Consider the following 10,623-nt stretch of genomic DNA (forward strand, 5'->3'; position numbering starts at 1 on the left):
TTAACAGTCTCATTAGGAAAAAATGATACAACATAAACACATCCTATACCTAAAGCAAAATAAGTTATATTTACTATGCTATCTAAGTTATCCTATGAATCTACTAAATATGCACTGTCTGTACAAAGTGTGTTTCCACACTTGAATGACTTTCCGTCCTTTGCCCCTTCTTTTATTTTAACTACTTGGAAATGGTTCATAAAAAATTGTTTTCGTCTTGTGTGCTAAACCCAGAATTCTTTTCTGTAACACTGTTATGGTCACCTCAAGTAATCCCTGAATTCATGTGTAAATCATCCCTATCTATAGGTTCACAGTCGTGTGGATTTTCCTGATCATCCTTGCCTCCTCTAGTGTCAGATAAGATAACTCCCAGTATTTCTGAATTTTCTTCTTCCTTGACCACCTCTCGTATAGTCACTCTCACACTTTCCTGGCTATCTGCTTCCTCTTGAATATCAGGAAGTGCCATATATGTTCATTCCAGTGACTTGTACTTCAGATTTGGTCTCTGTGTCTGTTGTCTTAGTTCAGTAGTACTTTCTAAATCGTTGTCAGGTGAAAAATCATTAAGTCTTACACCATGCTGTACACTCTCACAGTCTGTTGGTCTTAAATCACCAGTTTTACAGTCTGTTCCTCTTGTGTTACCAGCTTCTGGTTGCTGAGCACCTGATTCTGAACATGTATCCAAAATCTGCAGTCCATTTCTCAGTGGCCTGTCTTGTTGACCAGGTATATGTGTTTTTCTCATTGCTTGTCCCATTAGTATCTTGTAAGGATTTAAATCTGTCCTTCTATCATTTGTATTTTTCTTGGTCACTAGAACTAGGGGCAAAACATCCAGACATTTCAAGACAGTGGAATCACACATGTTTGCTAATTTGATCTACATTGTGCCAATCACCTGTTCACCAACTCCAGAAGCTTCTGGACAATAGGCAGAATACAGTTTCTTTATAGTGCTCAAAAATCAGACTGATAACTTTGTTGGCAAGATCAGTTTCCCTATCTGAGTGTACCTGTCCATGATACATGTGTGCAAAATGGGCAAACATACTATTAGGCATAACAGCTCTTTCATCTTGGTAGGCTGAAACATCATTCTCTTTCTTTTGTGTGCAACCTTCTCTTACCCAAGTTTCCTTTTCCTCATCTCTTGCCTGATCCTGCAACCGTCTCACTTCTTCCCATGTTTCTACTGTGTTAGTAAGCATGTGATATTGGGAAAAAGTGTCTTTCTTCGCCCATGTCTGATTCAAACAACAATCTTGTTTTGTGCAATATTTTGCCAATTCATTTGCTAACCAATTCCCTCTGGCAATGAAGTCAGTTTCACATTTGTGAGCAGCAGGAACTATTAATGATCCCCTATTAGCTATTCGTTTTTTCTTCTTTCTCCACCTGCTCTTCCATTTTTCAACTTTCTTTTTCTCAGCAATTCTTTAATTTTCATCTCTTCTTACAGGGTTGTTTACATTTTCTAGTCCTTTCTTTGTGAAGTCTGATCTATATGGTTTTTGAAAATCTCTATATTTGGAGATATTCACTCCTGTCTCGCTGGCATCTTCTTCCACTTTTTCCTGCAAATCCTTACTTTTCCAGGTAATGTTTTTACTCATAAAGTGTATCTCTTCCATCCTGGTAACATTTTAATCTGTTCATTCTTAGCTTTCCAGAAGTTAATTCTTCCATGTCTACCTTCAATTCTGCAATGTCTCTCTGTTGGCGTTCTGCATCTTTTCTTTAGTCACTTTGTACCCACTCTTCCAATTCCTTATTTTTCAAACCCAAAGAGGCTTCATTTACTCTTTCTCTCGGTTTCGTTCCCTGCAACCATCCAGTCTGTTTTTCAGCTAGCATCTCAGTTCCATTTGCGTAAGTCAGAGTTTTTGTCAGATCTGTCGTCGTATCTAATTGGTACACACTAGGCAGTTTATTCCTGACACTTTCAGATAACAACTCTCTTTTAAGATCTGGTTTTGCCTCATTTAACGGTATGGTCAGTGAATGTTCTTTCTCTTCCTCACTTCTGCAAACAGAAATTTCAGAATCTATATTCATTGGAACTGTTAAAGCTTCTATATTCATAGGTAGTTATTTTAATTTTTCAGACAATTCTCGTGTTTTGACTGCTAATTCAATTTTTTCTTCTTCATGATTTGACCTTTTTATCACTTGTCTTTCTTGCCAAATACTTGTACTACTCATTGGAAGGAGTTCTTGCTTTATTACTGTACTATTAATTTGAACAGGTTCCTGTCTATTTATTGCATTAATCCCTATGGGGACTGGAACAGTTTGGAAAACTTCTGTAGTTACTGCTGGTGATGTCTTTGGCACCACTGTTGCAAACTCCCCTTGATATAGAGGTGATCTGTTATTCAGAATGTCATCTAGCAGTTCATCTTTTGTGTCACTGTATCTACAGTCTAAAATTTGAACATGTTTCTCTTCCTCGTTATTTTTATCTCCTGTAGATCCTCCTATACTCCTGACAGGAAATAAATCATTTGGTACATCTACCTGTTCCCATCTACATATTGTGTCCTCAATATTCTCATTCCGATATTTATCCAAACCAAAAACATAACCTCTTCCTTATCTGTGTTGTGCTTTCTCATATGCCTCATCTTGCCAATCCATTAATGCTTCATATTGTCTATATCTATGTTTAGGCTTAAGTTTCATCATTGTTTCACTCAAATGCTGCAAAACCTTTATGTTAAACGAACCTTCTGGAGGAAATGCAAGCTCACCATCACCTTTCGTATATTGCACCAAATTCTCAACCCACAAGCAAATGTGCCAGCCATACTTCATTACCATATGAGATATAGGCGTTCCTAAGGAAGGGACTAATTTACACTCCTGTTTTACTACAGGCTTGTCTTTCACAAACAATCTTTTTACCTTTCCAAACAGTGAAACGTTCTTCTCTTTACCAATATAATAAATTTTTCCGTTAATTTCCTGTCTTTCAAAAGATTGAGCACTCTTCTGTTGCTGCTCCGTAACACCAGCCTATCACAGCACGGTTTACACTAGAATACCAATTAGAACGAGATACGTCTTCTTAGTGCTTAGCTAATAGTTTCGCAATTTTTAGCGATGTCTTAATATTCCTTAATTGCGATTCGCAAATTTCGAATCGCAACTAAGGAGTACTTTCCCATAAGGGCATGTATGTGCTTCACATTGCACTTTGAAAAATGCAAAAAAGTGCATTTTTCAAAGAAATTGCAAATTACTACCAACTTGAAGTTGGTGGTAACTTGCGATTTCTTAAGGCCAAATTGCACTTTTTTGGTGCTTTTTACATTCCATTTAAGGAATCGCAAAATGTGCGATTCCTTAAATGCAATTGCAAAATAAGGAATCACAAATTTTGTGATTCCTTATTTTGCCTTAATACATACCATTTGGCAAAATTGCATTCGCAAACGCCGAAATACTGTGAATTTCGGCGTTTGCGAATGCATTTGTGCTTGATACATATGGCCCAAATAGCGAATTTAGAGGTAGAGCTCCCTGCTGACTAACTCTCTATGACCAATGTATCACTTTCTAATAACAAAACATTGGGGATGTTTGGCTTCAGCTAGGCAGCTCACACAGTGCTCTGAAAAATGATTGTTTGCTAACCTAACAAGGCAATTAGAAGAAATTCTCATGCAATAAACACACCATGATGAACTACACATAATAAAGGAAAGTTTAGTGACTAACACTAAGAATCGTATTGTCCTTATTCATATTTCAGTTTACACCTTCCAGGCACAAAAAGAGTTTGGCTGCATTCATTGGTAATTCTTTGAAAAAGTGTCAGGCAGATTTGGATTCAGACCTCTTTCATTAAACATATTATGGGGAACCTTATCTTTTCCAACATGACAATTAAGCCCAGATGTATTGCGATTTACACCAGATCTATAATGACACAATGCGGCACATGCCATTTCCTTCTGAATGCAAAAGGTGTTTTGTGCTGGAAAGGTGCACATTTCACGGCACAAAAAAAACCCTGTGCATCACTGTACATCAAAGGGGCGTTACTGGGGCAGGTCAGCTGCAATACCCATGGGTATTAAAGGAATGACGATTCTACTAATATAGCTAGAGAGAGATTTGTATAAAACAAAAAAAACTAAACATACATGAAGCAAGCGCAAACAGGGCGAAATATATTAGTTTTTTTTTAAAGATGGATTTCATATGTGCTGCAATGGAGAGCACACATCCAGTGGGAGGGAACCTTCTGAGTTTGTGAACACATAGGAATTTGCACAGGAAAGGTATGCCTCAAATCCAGAACCTTTGCTAGCTGCACACAGTCATGCGCAAGTGTGCAAGGCTGTGTTTCTCTCAAAGCAGCCTTGTTTGAGCACAGGTTCTGACATCAGCAGAAGGAAATTGCTTGTAGATATGGCACTGCAGTTTTCTCTCATGCACAACACAGTGCAGCAAGTTTGTGCAGCGCTGTATCGTTTGAAGAATTAATAAACCTGGGCCTTAGATTTACAGTTCATTATTGTGTTGATGACGCTCAGATCATTTTCAAGATCTCAAAACGTTTATTCAGGACATCAGACTCGCAAGCAAGAATTTATAAAATTGTCATCAACATGGACGATGTATATGTAGTTAAAAACAGTCAAACACCTAACTCGTGCTGGTGACATCAGCAAATATGTCCTGTTCTAGGGAAATAGATCTGGTTCCTGATAGAAATCTAATTACTCAAGTAATTAACAAGCCAAGCTTCTTAAGCATTATTGCCTCTAACTATCAGAGGAAAAGAGAACCACTACTGCAATAGAAAATAGAAAATCTAAAACTAAACATTTAATGCGGGTATGTCAGGCGTCACATTGGAGCAGAGTTGTAAACTGTGATCACTGCAGAATATTGATATAAACATATTAGAGTTAGTTTTCAGTACTAATACTAAGGTGAATTTTGGACGAAATGTTTATCAATGCAATAGTGGAAATACAACTAACATATAACAAATAAGCCTGCAACCCTAAAATCTGACGCTTTTAAGAGGAAATGTCACATCCTGAGTTGTTATGTTATGCTAAGATAGCTGTGAACCCGCCTAATGGCAGAAAGGGGGCTTCTGCTAGTCCTGATATTTCAGTGAACAGCTCTAATTATGTCAGTACATGGAAGCCCACACTTCTAATAAGTAAGACCCTTCAAACGCCGAACCTGTCCTGGGTGCTGCCGGTACGCCTTCCTACTGTGCAGTGGGATCTTCCAAATGCCGGACTACACCCCATAGGAGCCAACCCTTATCCCGGGAGGGATCTGCCGCTTCCGCCGCTTTGTCAACTGCTTGCAGCACCCGCTTCGTGGGTGCCGCTGCGCGGCTTGTGGTGAGGGGTGGAGGCTGCCAGGGCGCTTGGTGACTGCGGTGAACTGGAGGAAGAGTTGGGAGACAGCAGAGGGAGCGCGCCAGCAGGGACTCTCAAGACCAGGAGTCCCTGCACTGCACAGGTGTGCACGGCCGCGCCCCCAGCGAGACACGCCCACCCGCCTGGCTAGGTCTCAAAGGCCGGAGCTTCCTTGCTGCATGTGGGACCCTTCAAACGCCGAACCTGTCCTGGGTGCTGCCGGTGCGCCTTCCTACTATGCAGTGGGATCTTCCAAACGCCGGACTACACCCCATAGGAGCCAACCCTTATCCCGGGAGGGATCCGCCGCTTCCGCCGCTTTGTTAACTGCTTGCAGCACCCGCTTCGCGGGTGCCGCTGCGCGGCTTGTGGCGAGGGGTGGAGGCTGCCAGGGCGCTTGGTGACTGTGGTGAACTGGAGGAAGAGTTGGGAGACAGCAGAGGGAGCGCGCCAGCAGGGACTCTCAAGACCAGGAGTCCCTGCGCTGCACAGGTGTGCACAGCCACGCCCCCAGCGAGACACGCCCACCCACCTGCAACGCCCCCTATTTAAACTGAGGACCGACGCTCAGCGGGACGCCGAGCAAAGCCCGAGCAAAGGGCGGGCAGTCTGTGGCAGTCAGGGGCTGACAGAGGCTGGGCTGGGCCACCCCCCTTTCATCTACCATTTCTGGTCCAAGAGCTTGGAGTCTCCCTGTGGGCTTAGAGGCCCACATGTCTACCCGTTCTGGCAAAGCACTGAGGGGCGGGGGAGAAGGTGTCACGGGGAGCTCAATGATAGGCACAATGGATAAATTCATCACAAGAGTAGCAGCGGTCATTGAAAAGGAGATCGTGATGACGGAACGTCGCCTCTCACAAGATTCTTTCCCTTCTAAGCGCTCCTCGGTAGGAGCAGTGGCACATGCTCTGTCTCCTATCTCCACCCACCCTGCCTCTCCCCCTCCTGGGAACCTGTCTGAGCAGCCACGGATTGCAGCTATAGGGGCAAGTATTGACAGGTTGGAAAGTTTGATAACAGATCCCTTGCCCCCTCGCCCTAGCCTAGTGGCTATAGAACCCCGACCTGTCACACACATAAGTACTTCTACTGGCCACAATTCTTAACCGCCCCCTCAGGTCCCTTCCCCGGCTTATAACCCGTTGCCTTTGGCACGAGCTTGCCTGGTCCGTAACAAGAGAAAAAGGATTACTAGTCTACGGAAGGGGAGCCTTACTTTACTCCATAAGCGACCGAGGAAGCACGTCCCCAGAGGTCCTGCCCTACTAAATGGTGGAGGTCCTGACGCATCCGGAGGAAATGTTCCTCGGGTACCTGTGGTTGAAACTCGTCTTGCCCACCACTTGGTCCCGGTATCACCCACATTATCACACGAGGTGCCCTCCCCCGAGCTCATTGAGAAATTGGTCAAGTCCTTGCTGGTCCCGCTTATCGACCAAGTCAAGAGCCTGGGGGACAGGCTAGATAGATTCGAACAGACCACCCGGGACAACTTTTTCTCCCTGAAAACTCTCATCAAATTGCAGTCTAAACTCAGGGAGGACACTGTGAATGGGAATGATGGGAAAGGGGACTCAGGGGGTTTAATACAGGGAATACCATCGCCAATGCCTGTTCCTGCACTAGACACAGGGAAGGCTTCGACATCTGCGATCCCTGCTAGTGTAAAGCCGACACTTACCACCCACGTTGCCCAGGTCCATGCTAGTACCCCCCCAGTAGTGAGGATTGCAAAGCCCAAACCTGACCAAAAGAAGCTGCATGAGGCAGGGGCCTGCTCTAAGCTAAAACGACCAGCCGTCCCATCCAATGATGCCAGGGGAGTAGCCCCGGTATCAAAGGCAAAAACAGTTACTAGCCAACCTGAAATCCCTAGCCCTGCGGTTATACCACAGAAGGTGGCTCGAAAATGTCCCCCAGTTAATCTCCCCCCTGAGTGTCAAGCATACGTTGTTGTCCTCATCAAGGTTCCTGCCTTGAGGGACGCCCAGCTGTAATCCCATCAGGCACTAAAGAATAAAGTCATCCACTGGTTGAAAGCCAACAGACCACTTCCCTTGGGTGTGGATGGCTTGATTCTTGGCGTGCGCAGGGTGGGATGGATTGGACAGGGGAAAAAACTGTTTGAGGGTGACTGTGTGGTGGTCAACTTTCAAGATGTGAGAGCTGCCCACTCAATATGCAGTTTAGGGCAGGCCACGTTTGGTCCTGGTGTTGAAGCAGTTGATTTAACATACTTCTACCCGCGGCCGGTCACGAACTGTTCTGGCCAACCCCCGTGTATACCTCTCAAAACAGTGTCTGCGGCCAATGGCATTCTACAACAACTTTAGTCCAGCCGCATGCGGTATGTCCAAGGTCCAGCTGGCGTCCCAGGGGGTACTGACTTGTCGACTCCCCTGTGGAGGCTCGGGTGGTCCGAACATCTGACGAACAATCATATCCATCTGTTAAGTGGATTGACCACCCGACTCCATTAGGAGAGCAGGTTGCCCTAGCAGTTATATGGGAACCAGGTGAGGGGGGGACCTTATCGAGCCTGCCATTGCCCATCCTCCCTTGGTAGAGGTAGACTCGGACGGCACTGTCGAGCCCAGTAGCATTGCAACTGTGACAGACCCACCCATTAGGGTTCTCAGCTGGAATGTGGCTGGTCTGGACAGGAAGCTGGCCTTGCCCGACTGGAATGCACTTGTGGAGGAGTACTCCATATGTGTGTTTCAGGAAACCTGGAGTAGGGAGCCCTTACACAAGGTAGGGTACTCATCCCATCATGTACCCGCTGTCTTCTCAGAGACTGGCAGGGGACGCCCCTCGGGTGGCCTCCTTGTTTGGGTAACTTCCTCGCTTAATTGTAGGGTAGAGGAGCACCAAACAAACTGCCCGGACCTCCTTAATATCATTTTAAAAAGCCCCAGGGGACGTGTTATTCTCAACATCTTTAACATTTATGCACGGGGTACCAAGGGGGGCAGAGAATCCCCCACTATAGCCCACCTTGAGGGTTTGCTTCGATCTTCCCCCGGCAAGTCTTGTACCCTGGTTGCGGGTGACTTCAACTGCACGTTTGAGCCCCTTGGCTCAGAAGTCACCCAAGACCAGGAGGATGATGACTACAGGAGGGGGATACCGGCTTTAGAGCTCAGCCCAATTAAAGATGGACGGAGGTGGCACTCCAGGTTAATTCCCTAACAATGGAGTTTGACCTGAGGGCCCTTAACGGCAGGACTAATTCTGATAAAGTGGGAGCACATACATATAATAGGCCCAACCATACGTCAAGAATTGACTATATTCTGCTTGACGCCCACCTATGGAGCTCGGTAAAAGATATGGAGATTATACCTTCTGTTGAGAGCGACCTTAATCTGCTCTTGTTAGCCTTGTCTCATTGGTGGCTAGAAGGTTTAGGGTGCCGGCCCCCATGTGCCACTGTCCCGGACCAGTCATCTGTCTCAAACTGTGGTAGACGGCTGAAGTGGGCCAAGCTGACGCTATCGGTCGAGAAAACATCCTCCATAACGCAGCTCCTAGCCGCAGCCTTAGATAATCTTGACTCTCCTGAGGGTGGGCCGGTGGAGGCGTCCGACAGGTTTTGTAATTTAACCCATGCTTTAAGTAACCTTTTCATTGTCCCATCTAGTCTCAAGGGGAAGAAATTACTTCCCCGGGTCAGACGGGGCTGGTTTAACCGTAAGTGCAGGGAAGCTAAGACACTGCTCGTTGAAGCAGTAAAATCTAAGTCACAAATTAGGACCAGGGAGGCCAGAAGGTTATACTCACATTGCCTGAAAACTGCCAAAAAGGAATGGGAGGATAGCTTTTGGCAGGACCTCTTGGCCGCAAGTCGAGGGAGAGATGACAAAGATTTTTGGGACTTGGTGGGCAGTAAAATCGTCCAGATGACACCTTGAGGACTTGCTCTATCACGGCCCAGGCGTGGTTTAACCATTTTAAGGCCCTATATTCTGCTGTAGAAGGTATACTCAACGATCCATTCCCCCTTCCCCCATTCTCTTTAGACAGAGGTACTGACCTCTTTACCGCACGGGAGGTTATGAACCTGATTAAATCTTTTACACCACTAAAAGCAGCTGGTCTGGATGGGTTGCCAGGGGATCTTCTTCGAGCCTATCCGGGCGAATGGGGGTGTTGATCTCTGCCCTTCTGAATGCTATTATAGAGGGAGGACTTGTGCCTGAGTCTTGGAAAGGGGCAGAGGTAGTCCCAATTTTTAAAAAGGGCTGTCGGGACCAACCGGGGAATTATAGGCCAATAAGCCTCATTGACTCAACCCAGAAGGTGGCGGGAAAAGCAATTCTAGGGAGGATTCTCCAGTGGGTGGATGAAAATCATATATTGTCCGACCTGCAAGCGGGCTTTCGTTCCGGTACAGGAACTATTGAGCAAGTCTTTAGACTCCTGTTACTTTACTGGAAGGTGGTGGAGCTGGGCAAAGGCAGTCTTTACTTGGCCTTCATAGACCTGAAGACTGCCTTTGACCTGGTTCCTAGGGAGGAACTCTGGAGGGTTTTGTATGGTCTTGAGATGCCCCCCTACATCTTAATGCTCCTCATCAAACTACACAATGCCAACTATGCCCAGGTGCGATGGGGTCAGAACAGGGAAAAGACCGATAGGATCCCGGTTGTTAGGGGCATCCGGCAGGGTTGTGTACTAGCTCCCACCCTATTTTCGTTGTACGTGAATGGGGTGGTAGAGCACCTGCTTGAAGAACCTGCAGACGCTCCCTCATTAGGGGGCGTAAGGATTCCAACCCTGTTGTTTGCCGACGACACCCTCCTTATCTCTAAAACTCCCCAGGGCCTCCAGAAGCGTTTGAACCGCTTCCAGGACTTTTGTACAAAAAGAGGACTTGTCATCAATGTGGACAAAACCAAATATCTAATCATGCACCCCCCCCCACAAGCTTGGCCGCCCTCCTATACTGAAGTCTATTCCCCTTGAAAGAATACCCGAATTTGACTATTTGGGGATTTGTATGAGCGATGACATGAGCTGGACTCCCCATATCAACAAAATGACCATCAGTCACAAAAGGGTGGGGGGAGCTCTGTTGAAGGAGTACAACAATTCATCCAAACAATGCGTAGCTCCAATAATTGATATTTACAAAGCCAGAGCTGTAACGGCATCTCTCTACGGGGCTGAGCTATGGGGCCTTGGTAACATGGAGGTTTTGACCAAGGTCGAGAATAAATTC

General features: G+C 45.7%; 1 pseudogene; it reads right to left on the reverse strand.

The window, feature by feature from the left end:
* Nucleotides 1-265: 265 nt before the first annotated feature.
* On the reverse strand, nt 266-1,217 carry LOC147747483 (uncharacterized; annotated as a pseudogene).
* Nucleotides 1,218-10,623: the final 9,406 nt, after the last annotated feature.

This window comes from Lissotriton vulgaris, chromosome 1_1 (assembly GCF_964263255.1).
Source record: "Lissotriton vulgaris chromosome 1_1, aLisVul1.2, whole genome shotgun sequence".
Classification (NCBI taxonomy): Eukaryota; Metazoa; Chordata; class Amphibia; order Caudata; family Salamandridae; genus Lissotriton; species Lissotriton vulgaris.